Source organism: Peromyscus leucopus, chromosome 6 (genome assembly GCF_004664715.2).
Source record: "Peromyscus leucopus breed LL Stock chromosome 6, UCI_PerLeu_2.1, whole genome shotgun sequence".
Taxonomy (NCBI): domain Eukaryota; kingdom Metazoa; phylum Chordata; class Mammalia; order Rodentia; family Cricetidae; genus Peromyscus; species Peromyscus leucopus.
Window position 1 is genome coordinate 62,763,125 of NC_051068.1, and position 18,201 is coordinate 62,781,325.

Consider the following 18,201-nt stretch of genomic DNA (forward strand, 5'->3'; position numbering starts at 1 on the left):
CCTTAAAATTCTTAGCAGTATCATGAGAAGAATTCGTTAATGCTCAAAGAAATCGATCTTTAATGCCAACTTGTCTGCCATATTGGACTGAATGAATCTCTAACTCAGTTTCTGTCCCAAGAAGACCACTGACATTCTCCAAATGGGGACATTGGCTGGGGTCCATAGAGTCCAGACAGCTTCAGATAAATCCTATCTAGCGAACTGAAGGTCAGGCAGGTACATTAAGGAGGGGGAATTTTCCTCCTTGTTAATCAACAGGATAAAGGTGATTAAGCAGGAATTTATTTTTCAGTGACCTATATAATTTCATCAGAGCTGCTATGGCCATTAGCTGAAAGCAGTTGACTTCCTAATGAGATGAACTTGATAGCAAGACCCTTCCAGAGCAGCCAAGGGAGTAGTCAGCCCAAGCTGACTTGTAATTGGTCTGCCTGCCTTATTTCCCACCCTTCCTCCTCCTGAGAGCTGTCTTTCTTCAGTTTGGAGCTCTCGCCCTCTAAGGAGAGTCAGGATGGTATTCCCTGCACCTGGATGTCTAGGGCAGCACCTGTGGAATGGCTGGCGGCTGATCTGTCAAGTACAGGAGGCTGAAGCCACCCTGGGCTAATTCTCCGGACCCACACACATGATTCCCAAAGTTCTAAGCAAACAGAGCAGCTGTCGCCGCCAATACCTCATCTACCCAAACTTGAAATAAAACAATAGCGAGTCTACTACCTCACAACAGGAGTGGGTTTAACAAGAGAGCTTTGTTGAAGCCAGAGAACCCACACACACTGTCGATGAGAACCATAACTCGAATCCAGTTTCAGCGAATTTATGAAATTGAGCAACAGCTACTCAACAGCAAATTCCTCTCAGCAGGAAAAGTGCTGCAAGTTCAGAGGCACCGCCTCCAATTTCAGTGTATGCCAGGAGGTTTGGAGAGGAAGACAGATTCAGATCTCATCGCCTTCGCCAATTCCTCCTGGGAGACCCAGGCACTGCGACCCGAGGGACCCGACAAAAGCCTGATGACATCTTCCTCCGTCAAAACAAGCCAGCTCTCTCGCTCGCCCAGGGTCAGTCATGAGTAACGTCGCGTGCAAAAGCCCGCAGCGTCCCGAGCAGTAGTCACAGGTCCCAGCCTCCCTGCCCTCCCTCTCTTCAAAAACCTACCCCTGTCGCCCAACAGGATGCAGGAAGGAGGCTCTCAGGACACCCTCCTCTTCCCCCAACATCCTAAAATAAAATAAAAAGCAATCCTTCAAGCGCAGATCCCTTACCTACGGGCGGTCCACCCGCCACGCACGCAGTGTCCCCTCGACAGTCAGAAAGTTTGTGCGGCAGTCCGGGGGACAACCGAGCCGCCAGTGCGCAGGGCACTAACTGCGGGGCAGAGCCGGCTCCTCCCGGGCCCAACACCCAACTCCGGGCGCCCGGGCAGCTGCCCTCGGGCGTCTGGGCGCGGTGACCTCCAGCCCCGGTTTCCACTCAGCCTGAGGACCCGGGGACAAATCACCGAGAGAGAGAGAAGGTCAAGGCACAACTTTTCTCCTGCGCGTCAGCCCTTGGCAGGTCCCGGACTCGTTCCCGCCCCACACACAGCCCGCACCCTCCGAGGAGCCTGGGCGGGGCGGCGGCAGGGGCAGAGCCCAACCTGCCCGGCGACTCAGGGGAGCTGGCCGCAGACCCCGCCCCCAGGGCCTCCGCCGCCTCGGGCCACGCCCCCCGAAGGCCCCGCCCCGCCGCCTCGCCCCGCCTCCGCCAGGTGCTCCGGGCACTCGGGTTGCGCGGACTCCGGCGCGCACGGGTTTCCTAGGTGAAGGGGGCGGAGCCTCCGGGAGAAAGTTTCCACCGAAACTTGAACTGGGACGCGGTGGAGGACAGCTCGCTCGCCCTTGGGGGCTCGCCTCTCCCGCGAACCTCACCTTCTCTCCCGCGAACCTCCCCTCCCCTCCCGCGCCACGCCTGACGAGCGGGCACGCACGGCTAGTTCCCAGGGTTTTGTGCGGAAAGGGAGCCGCCGCGCACCGCGACGCGCGGACGCCGTAGATTTCCCCTACTTTTCCCACAAGGTTCGCGTGCGGGGCCTGGCGCTCCCGCCCCCCTCGGATTCCCTTCTCCTGTTCTCTTTTTTCCTCCGATATTTGAACTTGAACATGACAGTCCCGGGAGCGCTGCGTCAAAAGATGAGCGTGGTCGCCTGGTAGTCTGCTGGAAAACTGGCTGGCCTGGACAGGAGGCCATTGGGTCCCAGCAAGGGGGCGGGGGTTACGGTTTTGCAGTTCAGTTTCTTAAGGGTAATTTTAGCCATACGGACCTTATTTGTGGGCTTGAGAGTATTGCACAGGTGTGTGTCGCTCGTTCACTGCCAACTGACCCCACCTCCAGCCAAAAGACAAGAGGGCTGTTTAATGTGGACAGGCCTTTGGCAAGGATGAAAGTTCGCAACTCAACTCTCCAGGGGAATCGAGAGCAGGAGCGAGGCGGTGGCCCTTTGGCACTGCGCGGTACTTTATGCTCTTCCAGGGCCCAGCCCTCGACCCGGGGCGACCTTTGCCTAAGGACTGGAAGCCACGCGCCACGCCAGCTTTCCCCTTCAGTCTCCACGCCCCTTCGTGCTTGGACTGCCTAGTCCCGGCTCTGCTTTCTGGACTTTAAATCCCAGAGGAGGAATCTGAATCTTGGTTAGCAGCTCTCTTGGCATGTGCATTGCCCTGTGGTTAGTGTGGCTGAAACTTGAAGTGAGCTTTCCTCCCAGCGGATGGGGCTACACCACAGTCAGCAAAAACGGATGTGGAGGTGTTCCACCACGGCATGCTACTGGCGCCTCACCAAATCCCGCTTCCTTCCGAGGAAGTGTCTTCCTTTGTTCTGCGTGAATGGCATCCAGAGATAACCAAATTCTGGTAGATCTGGTCTTCAAGTTGTCCTTGCACCAACAGCAACTGGATGATGTGAACTTCATGCTTTCTGTCCCACCTGTTCACCACCACCACCGGACCCGAATCACCAACTTCCACTTTTGCCACCTGTGGTTAAATGGCTCCTCTCTGAGAGGTGGGGGTGCATGCCTTTAATTCCAGGACTCGGGGAGGCAGAGACAGGCAGATCTTTGTGAGTTCCAGGCCAGCCTGCTCTACAAAGTGAGATCCAGAACACCCAGGGCTATACAGAGAAACCCTGTCTAAAAAAAAAGGGAAGGGGTGGGTTGCGGGGAGAAGAAGCCCTTCAGTATAAGCTGAGGAAGGAAGACCAAGGTAGGAGGATGAGGAAGAGGAAGAAGAAGGAGAGAGAAGAGGGAAAGGAGGAGAAGAAGAGGGAGAGGAGGAAAAGAAGAAAAGAAGCAGCTCTTCAATATAAGCTGAGGAAGGCCAAGATAGTATGAATAGAAATTAAAAGTAGAGACCAAGATTTTCTGCACAGCAGGTCACAGGCCTGCCCTTAGAATGTGGGTAGGTCTTTCTTATACTCAACAAATACCTATCAGATAGTTTTTGTATGCCAAGCACTCTTTTGAAGGGTTGAGGGACAAAAACATTACAGTCTCAGCAATCATGAAGTAAGCAATTTCTCAGATGTGGTGAGCACCCACAATGGTTTGCTATGTTGCCACGGGGTCAAAGCAACAATTGGAAATGAACTGTGAGCCAAAATAAACCCTCCCTCTTTTTAAGTTGATCTAGCTAGGTATTTTGTTACACTAATAAAAGGCCAGAGAACACAATTAGTAACGTTAACCTTGTAAAATGGATTTTTTCATTCCCAGTTTTACTCCTGTATACTCTCTTTGGCTGTATTACATATTGTACTTAAGACACTGAAATTACACTTTTTGAATGAAGAAGCCAGACATCATTCCTCACTTTCTCTTCCTGCTTTTACTCCCATTTTTAAATGTACTTATATAAAGCTGTATCATGTGTTTCTAAATTTGTTCTATTTTAAATACCAAAAATCTTGAGTTAAATATAAAAAGAGAAAGTTGATATTCCTCCATTAACACATCCAGACACACTTTCATGCATTCTTACTCAAAGAGCTCATTAGATTATAGACCTAAACATCAATATGAAGAAGAAACAGGCCATCACCTCTGTCTAAGGAATCTAAAGTGCGGCACAGAGAAGCATTGTCCCGGATGCCTTAAAATCTAAACTAACAATGACAAGAAAACATTATCATTCATAGATTCAATGTGAATTTAAATTATCTTCTAGAATTGAGCTCAGTAACAAATGCTGTATATCGTAGTAGAATAATAATCATTCCTATCAATAAATTGTTTTCTTTTAAAAAAGGAAAAATTGCTTTCTAACAAAAAAGGTTGCTTTTGAATGAATTTTATCTCCTATGGAAATGATCGAGTGTTCAGGCCCACTTCCCTACCTGTATAAGGTATATTTATTCTTAACATCTACCTGTCTTGTACTTTAAAGTGACTCACCAGAGCCCAGGCTATCTGGTCCAGTTCCAGGCCTACATTTTCCAACTTTGTGACCCTAATCAAGTAAATTCAAGTCTTGTGTTGTTTCAACTTTCTCTTTGAAAAAAGGTTAATGATTATGTCTACAACACTGCATTGTGACTAGATATTTTCATTTCTAATCACAGTTCAGACCGTATAATAAGCAGTCATTAAACATTTCATTTTCAAGGCAATATCTAGAAGTTTATCAAGAAGAATCATTGTAAATATGTAAGAAATTCTATGTACAAGTATTATTAGCAGGACTTTATAATATAAAAACTTCTTAAACAACTATCCAATAGAACTAATAACCAAATGTCGTCTACCAAATAGTATGCTCTCAGGTTTATGATTTTTAAGTACATTTAGAATTACAATATAGTTACGTAAGTTGTTCGAGGCACTTCCCCTCAGGGGCAGGTAGGACCTGGTTCATGGTATATTCATAAGAAAACAGGAGACTTTTTGCCAAATTGTATCATTAGCATTGGGTGCATATGGTCAGAAAAGACTCTGAAGAACTCTAAGCTAAAATGTGAACACCAATTATCTTAAAATACCAGGAGTGCAAGAGATATTTATTTTCTTTTTTATACTTTTCTTTCCTTCCCCAACCTTCTATAATGAATATATATTGCTTTTATAATAAGATAATCAATTTCATTCGAAGGAGGGTCTCTCTCTCTCTCTCTCTCTCTCTCTCTCTCTCTCTCTCTCTCTCTCTCTCTCTCTCTCTCTCTCTCTCTCCTTGGCTGGCCTGTAGACCATGCTGGCCTCAAACCCACCTCCTAAGTGCTGTGTTCAAAGGTGTGGGCCACCATGCCTGGCATTAATTTTACTTTTCAAATAAATTGTACTAAAGGAATAACAACTATCACCCCACACCCATCAGTGTTAGTGAGCATGTAAGATGGTATTGCTCTGTAGAAAACCATGTAGCAGATCTTCACAATATTAAAAATAGAATGCTATACGATCCAATAATCTCATTCTGGGTGCATATCCAAAGGGTTTAAAAATAGCACCTCACAGAGATAGGAGTACTCTCACATCCATAGCAGCAGATTCATAATTATAAACAAGATAAAGCTAGCGGTTCCAGCATTGTGCCTGATCAGCTGCACCTCCTTCTCTGGGTAGCCTGCTTCTGAACACAGGTCAATGCAAGTAATAAAAGTTCTGCCCACCCACTGCAAGGGCTAACCCAGCTCCAGAGCACCTTCAGGAGATCAGCTGAAGCCCTGTAAAGATTGTACCGCCAATCTTGCTTCCTTTAGTCCTCAGTATCTGTATTCCAAGATCCGATAAGTTCCATCCTGATATAAATCCCTGTCTCTGAATTTGTTTTCCAGAAAACCCAGTCTACCAGCATGTATTAAAATTTTTTTTCTTTTCCTGGTTTTCTGTATTTTCTTCTTTCCTTGTATATTTGACATTTATATTTAATATATTCAGAGCTTATCTTATATAAGAGGAAATAGAAATCTGTTGTATTTTTCTCCTTATTTCCAATATCAAGTCTTAAATAATTCACCATTTCTTCACTGATTTGTGACATCCTGCCCCTGTAATGAACCCCTGTGGATTCACAGATCTGTTTAACTTTGTACTTTGCTCCTTTGGCTTAAAGATTTCAATTGCTTTGTTTTGTTTTCTAAAATTGCCCTGAACTATTTGCCAGATACAATTCAGGTTCGTTCTATTGGTTTCACTCCCAAAAAAAAGTCTCTCAAATTTTTATTACAATTACACTGGATCTTTACTTTTATAGGAATTAAATATTTTAAATTTAAATCATCCCGTCTGTTAGCATGGTATTTTGCTTCATTTATTTGGCTATTTTTTAAATGTCCTTTAAACAAATCTTGGTAGGGATGGGGGTGTGCATGCTCTGCCGGCACTCTAGCATGCCGCGGTATCACCAACCCCACACTTCTTAATTCCTTAATAATTTAATTTCCGGATATTGTATGATTTTTTTTCTTGACATTAAAATGCCATTTGCTACACACACACACACACACACACACACCACCTTTTCTTTTTTAGACGAGGTCTTACGATGTAGCCCTGGCTAGCCTGGAATGGAACTCACAGAGATTGCCCTGCCTCTGCCAACAAGGATTAAAAGTGTGTGCTACCATGCCCAGCCCTTTCTAATACAGAGCAATACAATTTATTTATGCTGATAAGTTGTCTGGGTGTCCAGGTGAACTATTTTTAAAATTCTAATTGTTAGTTAGCTTTTGACAGCATAAACTGATCCCTTTCCTTCTCAATTTTAAATAATAGGCCGGGCGGTGGTGGTGGTGGTGGCGGCGGGTGGTCGGCGGCGGCGGTGGCGCACGCCTTTAATCCAAGCACTAGGAAGGCAGAGGCAGGCAGATGTCAGTGAGTTCGAGGCCAGCCTGGGCTACAGAGTGAGTTCCAGGAAAGGCACAAAAAAACTACACAGAGAAACCCTGTCTTGAAAAACTGAAAAAAAAAAAAAAAAAAAAAAAAAAAAAAAGGATTTTAAGCCAGTTCACATGGATAGCATTTTTTAGGTGGATGCTGGGCGTCTGAACTCAAGTCCTCTTGTGGCAAGCACTTTACTGACGAGCTATGTGCCCAACCTGCAACAAGCCGTTCTTGAAAGAATTAGCCAACAAACCCACAATGCTTCCTTCAAAGGTCAGTGCCTTGTGATCTAATTTCCTCCCATACTGTCCAGGTCTAAATGGTTCTAATACTATCCCACCAAAGACCAGTCCTATAGCACATGATTTCATCCAAACCTCATGGTAGAATAACATTGAAGATATGTGCCTTTTTTAATTGAACCTTGGCTCTGGTAGAATGATTAAAATGTAAAATAAATGAATGAATAATCCCTCTGACTCCACACTTGATTTCAAGCCAAGATTGATACTATCAGTGTGGTCCAAAAATACCATAAATATTAGATTATAAAAGGTCTGGATTGATTTTTGCTTTTAGGTTCCCAGCTGGAACTAACTTAAAGCATTTTTAATCTAGATTTTAAAGAATTGCTACAGAGACATAATCAAAGAAAAATTATTGTAATTTCTCTTTTGAGTCTTTCTAAATCCTAGGTACTTTGGTATTTTTTATTGATAGATATTTTAAATTTTACCTTTATTATTAATTGTTGCCTTTTCTCAAAGAATATAATCTGAGTGATCCTAATTTTTTGGATTTTTTTTTTGCAAATATATTTATTTTCATTTTATATGCATTGGTGTTTTGCTTGCATGTGTGTCTGTGTGACACTGTTAGATTCCCTGGAACTGGAGTTACAGATAGTTGTGAGCTGCCATGTGGGTGCTGGGAATTGGACCTGGATCCTCTGGAAGAACAGCCAATCCTCTTAACCACTGAGCCATGTCTCCAGCCCATATTTTAGAATTTTTTGAGGTGTCTTTTGTAACCCACCACGTAATTGATTGATACAAATGTTCCCTGGGTACCCTATCAAGTGGTATTTGTTTTCTAGGCAAAATTAGACACTTTGAAAGATAGGAGGCAAAGCTCATTAATCTTCAACTATTTTTGTTTACTTATTTCTTATCTGCCTTAATAAACATTTGTAAAGATATCTTACTAGATTTTCTATTTTCTTTATTTTTTCAAAACTTTAAACCCACTACTCTACATATTTATGTAGTCTGTGTTTTGAATGTGTATTGTTTAAGTCATATCTCTTCATTTTCTGGTAGCATATGCCTTAGACATTGTTCTGTTGCTGTGAAGAGACACCGTGGCCAAGGCAACTCTTTGGGTTTTTTTTGAAATTTTAATTACTTTTTATTGAAAACTGCACTGAGTGCTAAATGTCCACCTTTACAATAAACAAATACAGAAATGGTTCTCACACTAAAACAAAACATACTTCTGATAGCCATTATTTTTCTGTTTAGAACAATTTTAAAGCTTTTCTTTTGTCACAAAATCAGGAATATACCTATACAAAGGCTCAAAACAGGCCATCTTTAAAAACAAAAAGACAACGATTCACAAAAGACTATGAATAGAATATGTAACTAGCTGATACAAATATAATAGGATTTGTTAAAATCAGTCACATCCAATAGCACATCTGAAGTGTTCTGGTATAAAATATCTGAAGAAAAGAATTTATCAATGTCTAAAAAAGTGGGTTTATTCATGGACAATCTGACATGTTACCATAAAAGATGTTTCCTGAGACATAAGGAAATGCAACATTATTCTTCTTGAACCCTTCTCGTCCAAGACTTTCCACTCAATAGACTAGCTGAGGATCTGGAACTGAGAAAATATAAAAATGAGAGGCAACTCTTATAAGAGAAAGCATTTAATTGGGGTCTGGTTACAGTTTCAGAGGTTTAGTCCATATCATCATGGCAGGGAGTATGGCAGCATGCAGGCAGGTGCTGGAGCAGTAGCTGAGTGCTAGCTACATCCTGTTCTGTAGGCAGAGGGAGAGAGAGACTGGGCCTAGCATGGTCTTTTGAAACCTCAAAGCCCACCCCCAGTGACACACTTCCTCCAATAAGGCCACACCTACTACTCAACAAGGCCACACCCATATGATCCTATGGGAGCCATTCTTTTCCAAACCGCCATAACATGTACGCTTAAAACATATTTTCCCATCTATTGTTCTGGTTTGTTTTCCTCGTTTTGAGACAGGGTCTCTTTATTATGTGGCTCAAGCTGTCACTTGATCTGTAGACCAGGCTGGCCTCAAACTCCCAGAGATCCCACTTTGTCTCCTGAGTGCTGGGATTAAAGGCGTGTGCCACCACATCCAGCTTACCTTTTGTTCTTCTACTATGAAATCACCTGCTTGATACCTCCTCCGTAGAGAAACAGAACCGTATTATAAGAAGTGTCAAATCCAAATAGTTGTATCACACCAGAAGGCCAAATACCTAGCGGGACTGATGTGGAGATAGTCTGGCAGAGCCTGGCCTTTTTTTATTTATACAGGACTTGATTAGATGATGCCGGCCTATATTAGGATGATATTCTCCACCCAGAGCTTGCTAATTTCAGTGTTCACTCATCCAACATACACTCCACAGGGGTTACTTTTTAATTATCAACTTGACCCAGTCTAGAATCCCCTGACAAGAGAATTTCAATGAGGAATTGCCTTGATTGTGTTGACCTGTGGCGGTGTCTGTGGGAGGTTGTCTGAATTTTGTCAATTGAAGCAGAAGGACCCACTCATTGTAGACAGAACTATTCTCAGGTTTGAGTCCTGGCCTCTATGTTATGGAGAGGCACTGAACTCTGCTCTTGACTGTGGATGTGACTAGCTGCTTCAAGTTCCTGCCATCTTGATTTCCAGTGGACTAGAACCAGAACTGTGAGTCAAATAAGCCCGTTCTCCTCTGTGTTGCTTCTGTCAGGGTGTTTTATCATGGCAACAGAAATGAAACTAGAGCACACTCCAAGCCGATTCTTAAAATTAATTACTTCATCCTTCTATCTTGCCAGTTTTAACTACTGTGCGTGCGCGCGCGCGCGCGTGTGCGTGCGTGCGTGCGTGCGTGCGTGCGTGCGTGCGTGCGTGCGTGTGTGCGTGTGTGTGTGTGTGTGTGTGTGTGTGTGCGTGCGCGTGCGTGCATGCGTGCGTGCGTGTTACTAGGGTTTGAGCCCAGGGCCCACTCATGCTAGGCAAGGTTTCTACCGCCAAGCCGTATTCTCCAAGTTATATTCCTAAGCCTCTTTTTGATGTGTATTTTGAGACAGCATTTCATTGAGTTGCCCAGACTGGTTTTAAAATCACTATGTAGTCCGGGCAGGCCTTGAACTTATGATCCTTCCTCAGCCTCCTGAATATCGAGGTTAGAAGCCTTTACAACAAGGTCCAAGTTGGCATTTTCTATTATTCTACATATTTTATTCCTTTCGTGCAAATAATATGTTGCTAGATTTAACTTTTTTAAAATGCGCCTGATATTCTCATTCCTGTGATTTATAAATTTAATCTACTTACATATACTATAACTTTTGCCGTATTGAAGTATCCTTGCCATCATTTTCAAATGTTATTTTTGCTATATTTTCTTTGTTTCCTAATGTTTGACAGATCAAATTTTCTTCTCTTTGTTTGAAACATATATTTTATTTTCATTCTTCAGGTGAAGAATTATATTGATCATTATTTTTCCTTGCCAGTGTCTAAAATGGAGCAAACCCTCCCCTGGCTAAGCTCTCTTTTCACACCTCCTTTCCACCTTGTAGCCACTTCCGGATTGCTAGGGAAATGTTCTTCCTGGAATGTCCACTGTGGTTTGTTTTGGAAAGGAAGTTTTTCTTGGCTCACCATCTCATCTGGAAACAGAAGTCTACTTTAGTGCTTAAAACTTCCGTGTGAGTCCACTCCCATAAATCCGTTCATGCCTTAAGAGTAGGAGTATGCCTACGTATGTGTACAGATGTGCATTTATTCTCTCCTTCCTTCTCTAGTGATTCCTTTCTTTCTGTCTTCTGATATTTTATACACATCAAGAACCACGCAAGTCCTAAACACTGAATTAGGCTTTCAGAAAGCCATAAAAATGAACACAAAATTATCTTTACCAACATAATCCAGTAAGGAAAACAAAGTGTCTACTTTTATTTAATCACTTTATGCAAAATGTAAAATAAATTTTAGTTATAAGGAATTTTTAAAAGGGAAGTAAGTTGGCCAGGGCTAAACCCAGGAAGGTCTAATAGAATATTATTTAACCAAGATTTTGATGGATTGAGTAGCTTTTTTGTTGTTGTTTTGGTTTGGTTTGGTTTTGGTTCTTGGTGTGTTTGTTTGGTTGTTTGTGTTTGGTTTGGGTTTTGGTTTTGAGACAGGGTCTCTCTATGTAGTCCTAGCTGTCTGGAACTCACTATATAGACCAGGCTGGCCTCAAAATCAGAGATCCTCCTGCCTCTGCCTCCCAAGTGCTGGGATTAAAGGCGTGCACCATCCTGCCCAATTTAAGTAGCTTTTCAACAGATCAAGATTAATAAAGAACTAGCAAGATAGCTCAGTGGGTAAAAGCACCAGCCTTGCAAACCTGATGACCTGAATTCCACCCCTGGAACATGCACACACACACACACACACACACACACACACACACACACCACACACACACACACACGTGCACGCACACACGCACTAATAATAATACATAATTTTCAAATCTTAAAAAAAGAAAACATTTCCTGTGAATTAGTTCCAGCAACATTGTAGTAGCATGATACATTCTTAGTAGCATGATCATTTCTAAGTCCTGTGCCCTCTTTCCACTGTAGAGCCTGTGAATATTTGGTCTGTTATCCCAGATGATGTCTTTAAGACTCATTATTCAGTCAATGAAAGGATGTAATCTTCACAGAAAAAGAAAAACCCCAGTGCCTTAAATGAATGCATAGATATTTCTTTTCCCTAATCATCCTGCCATTATCAAGGAAAAGGTTTAAGTTAGTCCAACTCAATTTTCTCTTTAGAAAGCTAAGCAGACTTGCATATTTCCTAGTGATTGAATAATGACTGGGGCTAATTAAATTATTTCTAAGCTTTCAAGATGAACCTATTATCCTAGAATACCAAGGCAGATTATTTCCCTCTTTGTCACAAGAGGGTCTGCACTTGCACTTTCCTGGGGTGCTTTGTTCCTGTGCCATGACACTCTTGGTTGTTCCACTCCATGGACCCACATGGATAGGTTCCCAGCTCCCATTTAGCTCCTCCTGATATGAGCTGGTCCTTTTTATTATTATTATTATTTAAACATTTTCTCAGGATTTCATGGTATCTGAGATTTGGTTTTCTTTTTCAGGCAAAGTCTTACTACATTTTCCAAGTAATCCTCTGCCTCCGCCCATGCAATAGCTGGTATGATAGGCACATGCAACCATACCTAGCTCTTTTGTTTGGGTTGCCTTCTCTCTTCACAGGAGACACCATTGTAATGGTCAGTGATAAACTCTGAGAACCAACCTCTCCTTTGGTTCCTTGCTTTATCTACTGTCACAGTCCTACGAATGCTTACCCAGAGTCTTTAAATTTCTCAGACTCAGGCTTCTTTGTGTCTTGCCACACTATTACATTGGCTAATCTTGTATCTTACCACACTGCCACATTTTCAACTCAGATACCTAGAAAACCTACAGCTAGTTTCAAGAGTTTCCCCTAAAAAGACAATGAGAGGTTAAAATTTAGCAAGCTGTGTAGAGCTTTTGAAAGAGAAATTTCAACAGAAAATTTCAGCCGCAGTGAATTCTTGATGACTCCTAAGATAAAAAATGTCATGAATAATTTAACTCCATGGGTTGTCCTAATAAAATTGACTTCCTTCTGTGTCATTAGGCGTTAGTTCCTCAGCCACTCCCACTTCCATAACTCATAGTCTCATCCAAAACTTAGGAAGGTGATACTGCTAAGAAAGTCACTGTTGTAGTTTAAAAAGGAATATGAATCAACTGTACCCATATTAAGGGTTATGGTGACTTTATTAAAACAAATCTATATACCAACACTGGGAATCATTCAGTAGGGACTTTTTACTCAATTGAAAAATAAAAGTAAATATGAAGTTGAAACCTGTTGCGAGGGAAATGTGTGCCATCATCTGTCAAATAACAATTGGGTATTAAGAGGTAATGAAAAGTCAATAAGAAATAACAGAAGATGCCAGGCAGTGGTGGCACATGCCTTTAATCCTAGCACTCGGGAGGCAGAGCCAGGCAGATCTCTGTGAGTTCAAGGCCAGCCTGGGCTACAGAGTGAGTTCTAGGGAAGGCGCAAAGCTACACAGGGAAACCCTATCTCGAAAAACCAACCAACCAAACAAAAAAACAAACAAACAAACAAAAGAAATAACAGAAGATACCTGAGAGAATCTGGTTTTAATACTAAAGATGATGTCTTGGCCGGGCGGTGGTGGTGCACACCTTTAATCCCAGCACTCGGGAGGCAGAGGCAGGCAGATTTTTGTGAGTTCAAGGCCAGCCTGGTCTACAGAGTGAGTTCCAGGAAAGGAGCAAAGCTACACAGAGAAACCCTGTCTAGAAAAACTAAAAAAAAAAAAAAAAAAAAAAAAAAAAAAGATGATGTCTTGATGTAGTAGTACTTTTTCATTGAGACTGCCAGACAAATAATGGACAAAGACACTTACTATTAATTATAAAAGCTTGGCTATTAGCTTTAGCTTAGGCTTGTCCCACTAGCTCTTATAACTTAAATTAACCTGCTCTTATTAATCTGTGTTCTTCCACATGGCTTAGTTACCTCTACTCTGTACCATATATCTGACCTCTTCAGAGTCTCCCTAGCATCTCACTAGCATATCTGTGCATCTAGGTTCCTCCTCCTCTTCCTCTCTCTCTCCCAGAAATCCTGCCTGTCCTTTCCTTCCTAGCTATTGGCCATTCAGCTCTTTCTTACACCAATCACAAAAATACATCTTCACACAGTCTACAAATATACAAATATCCCACAACAAATTAGGGTTTTTATTGCTCTGAAGAGACACAATGACCATGGCAACTCTTATAAGGAAAATATTTAATTGAGGAGTATGGTGGTATTTTATTTGTACTGAAATGTGATTTTAATTGTATGTTAATAAATAAAGTTGCCCGGAGGTCAGAGCTATCAGAGCCATAGCAAGAGCATGACAGTGGTGGCACACGCATTTAATCCCAGCACTTGGTAGACAGAGCTAGGTAGATCTCTGTGTATTCAAGGATACAGCCAGCATTGGAGACACACGCCTTAATCTCAATACCATAGAAGACCTGGAGGGCTGTACATACAGGCAGTGACAAGGCAGTCATATGTTTAGGTTTACAACCAATGAGAAGGCAGAACAGAAAGACTATATAAAGACTAAACACACAGGAAGTAGGTCTCTTTTGGAGAGGTAGGACCACCGCAGGAGAAAGGGTAAGGTTTTAGCTCTGAGCTCTGACCTCTTGGCTTTCTTCTTTACATTGGTTCTGTGTTTCTTATTTAATAAGATGGTTGGTTACATCTACAGAGGAGAGTTACTTACAGTTTTAGAGGTTCAGTCTATTATCATCATGACAAGGATCATGATGGCATGCAGGCAGATGTGGTGCTGGGGGAGTAGCTGAGAGTCCTATATCTTACAGGCAACAGGAAGTCAACTAAGACACTGGGCAGTATCCTGAGCATAGGAAACCTCAAAGCCAGAAAACCAAGCACAGGAAATAGAACCAGGTTATACAACCACGAGGCCTATTCCAGTGACCCACTTTCTCCACCAGGGCTCCACCTCTTAAAAGTTTCACGGCCCTCTAAAACAGTGCTGTCAGCTAGGGCCAAATATTCAAACACGTGAGGAACCATTTAACGTTCGCACAAGAATACTGTTTAAATCACTCTTGTCACAGCAAGTGACAACCAACGCAAGAGCACACGCAAGAGAGGACTCAGCTTTTGTAACAAGTCTGCTCATCACAGTGAACCCACTCTTGCAGCAACACTATTTATATGAGGTCTGCCTTTTATTTGTGGTGCTGGGAATCAAACCCAGGGCCTCAGACCTATTATACGAACACTCTACCAGTGAGGTACAACCCAGACCTTAACATTTTAAAGGCCCTCTCCCAATAGTGTTGCATTGAGGTTGAAATGTTTAGCCTGTGAATCTGAGGGAATATATTTAAATGATATCGCCATGTGATGTAGACATCGATAGAGTGTAAACACACAAAACTGAAAGCAGTATTTGTGTGTGTGTGTGTCCTTGTAGCCCAGGCTGGATTTAAACATATTATGTAAACGAGGTTGTTCTTGCACTCTCAGCTGTCTTGCCAGTACCTGGGAGGTAGAGACAAGATCAGGAAGTTCAAGGTCATTGTCAGCTGCATAAGCAAGTTTGAGACCAGCCTGGATTATAAGGGACCTGTCTAAAAAGAAGAAAGTTATTATGGTGGCAAATTTATGTGTGCTTTACTTCAATTTAAAAGTGCATATATGTATGTACATATATTGTGTGAACATACATATACATACACATACATAAATATGTATGTCAAAATTTTCCCTTTGCTGACAGCAGAAATTCCCTATTTGTTTCTCACCTAGAATGTTACTGCTAGCGCATTAGGAAAATGTGCAAAGCTATCCATCACTAAAGGTGAAGATCTGGAGTCTTTGGTCATCTCTAACTCCATGTACCCGTCAAAAAGGTTAAAAGTGTCAACCTCTTGGCTCTTGAGCAATCCACTCACAGGCCTCTTCTTGGTAATACCTGTTCACATTCTTCAGCCTCATTTGTAAACACTAGTCCAGTGCAACTCTGTCTTCTTAGGTTTTCGGATTACATACAACTGAAATGCTGCACAAACCTGATTTAAATAAAATGGCAAGTTTATTGACACCATATATGTAACTGGCCACAGTCCTCAAGGGATCCAAGTGATCTTCATGACTTGTTCTCCTTCAGTTGACTGCATACTGGTGTCTGCCACAGCCCTCTTAGTTAATGATTCTCGATCACAAGCTGATCTGCACAGCAAAGGTTCAACATCTCTAACATGAACAGTTTTGAGCATGCCTCCAGAAAAAAAGAGTTTCTCTCAGGAAACAATTTTTAATGGATAGCCTATCCTTGCTTCTCAAACTTTAGTGCATTCATAAATCACCTGAGATCTTGTTAAGATGTAGCTTCTGATTCTCTAAGTTTGGGGTGAGCCTACCTTTGAACTTCTAAGACATTCCCAGAAGCCGCTGGTCCAAGGATCACATTTTCAATAGCAAGGCGGATTCAGAAATGGGTAGGAGTAATTTTCATTGTCGCTGTGACTGGGAACATTCTTGGCAATTAGTGGTGGGGAACGGGGATGTTAAAGATCCTGCAGCGTACAAGAGATTTCTACATAATGGAAAATGGAATATCTGAACTACCAGTAGCTCCCCCTCTCAGAAGAAGCATCCAAGAGCATGAGGACACCACCAAGTAAAGAAGTAGAGTAGCCATGCAAAGGATCTGGCAAGGCATAGGGCATACCCTGTGTGCTAAGGATTGGGTACATCAAACCAATAAACCAAGCAATGGGAGAATAAGAAAACACAGTGGAGGAAGTATTTACCAAATGGAAGGAGCAACCATAGAAAATAGTCCAAGGTATTAAGAGTTGTAGGGATTAGATATGAACTCATGTTTTTATACATGTGTACACATATTTGAAAGACAGTTGTAGACACGTATATACGTGCACACATGCATTCACCACTATCCATTAAGAAAACTAGAAACATAATATCATGTTCTTCTCTCATACACAATGGCAATGAGGAACCTAGTTCTCAAGATCTTGGTTTCTAAATAATGGCCACCACTAAAAAGAACTTAGGGTTTGCTGGGGAAATGGATGCCTTTAGACTGGCATTTGGAAGGCACACGATAAACCTGGAGTATTCAACCCAAGCACTCCCAATCCAAAAACTTAGAAAATATTCAGACATAATAGAAATGTGATGTGATGGTCAGGGTTAATTGTCAACTTGACAACATCTGGAATCATCCAGGAGATAGCTCGCTGAGCGGGCCTGTGGAAGACTGTTGGACTGCACTAGTGTAGGTGGAGAGACCTGCTGCTGTTCTAAGGCATTTTATGGACAGAAGACCCTGGACTACAGACAAGTGGAAAGCAAGTTCGGCACCAGCGTGCATCCATTGCTGTCTTCCTCTGACAGTGGATGTGATGTGACTAGCTGGCTGATACCTTGACTTCCCTGCCAGGGCACACCACGAACTAAAATCAGTCCTTTCTCCTTTAAGTTGCTCTCATCAGGGTGTTTTTATTATAGCGACAGGAAAAGACACTAAGATGCCTACCAAGAAGAAACAGGAGCCACCTTGAAGGGATTACCATTGGATACGCTTGAACATTAAAAAGTGGTTTTTACCACCAAAAAACAAAGTAAAAATAAAAATCTAGGCACAGTAGTGCATTTATATAATGAGGCAGAAGTATCAGTGAAGCCCTGGGACTCAAGACACCCTGGACAGCATAGCATGACCTTGCCTCAAAAAGGGGGGAGGAATAAATACCAGAAATCCATGAGGTCATATACATAACAAATAAATGGAACCGCCTCCTTATAATAGAATGATAAATGATAATAAACATATTAGGTTGGTGAAAAGGAATTGAATCTCTGGGCTATGGATTCTAAAGCATTATAACTTATCTCAAACTCACTTATTAATCAAAAAGGGAACCATTATAATTAACACATATTTTGGCAGAAAATTAAGTTTACCCTGTAGAGTAAAAAACAATCTGTTTTTCAAGATTCAATGAACTCTAGAAAGTTCTGCACCCTTACGTATCATTTTAATGTACACTTCTTATTTTATATTTTTTTGTGCTTATTACATGTTACTTGCTGTCTTTTTTTAAACTTTTATTATTTCAGTGTGTGTGTGGTGTGTGTGTGTGTGTTGTGTGTGTGTGTGTGTACACATGCCATAGCACATGTGTGGCAGTCAGAGGACAACTTTCTGAAGTCAGTTCTTTCCTTTAATAATGGGTTGTTGGGACTAAACTCAGGTCATCAAGCTTTTGTGGCATGTGTCTTTACTTGTTAGTCACTGCATTGATCTTATTTATTTATTTATTTATTTATTTATTTATTTATTTATTTATTTTGGTTTTTCGAGACAGGGTTTCTCTGTAGCTTTGCGCCTTTCCTGGAACTCACTTGGTAGCCCAGGCTGGCCTCGAACTCA

General features: G+C 42.1%; 1 protein-coding gene across 4 annotated transcripts in view; it reads right to left on the reverse strand.

The window, feature by feature from the left end:
- The window catches only part of Fam160a1 (family with sequence similarity 160 member A1), a 271,043-nt gene that overhangs the window by 234,051 nt on the left and 18,791 nt on the right, over nucleotides 1–18,201 (reverse strand). For 3 of the 4 annotated variants that reach the window (XM_037206701.1, XM_037206703.1, XM_037206700.1), the window contains exon 1: nucleotides 1,269–1,648. The exons of the other annotated variant lie outside the window; for it this stretch is intronic. The gene's annotated coding sequence lies outside the window, so the exon portion shown is untranslated. Of the gene's footprint in view, nucleotides 1–1,268; nucleotides 1,649–18,201 lie in introns of those variants that run through there. 4 annotated transcript variants of the gene reach the window in all.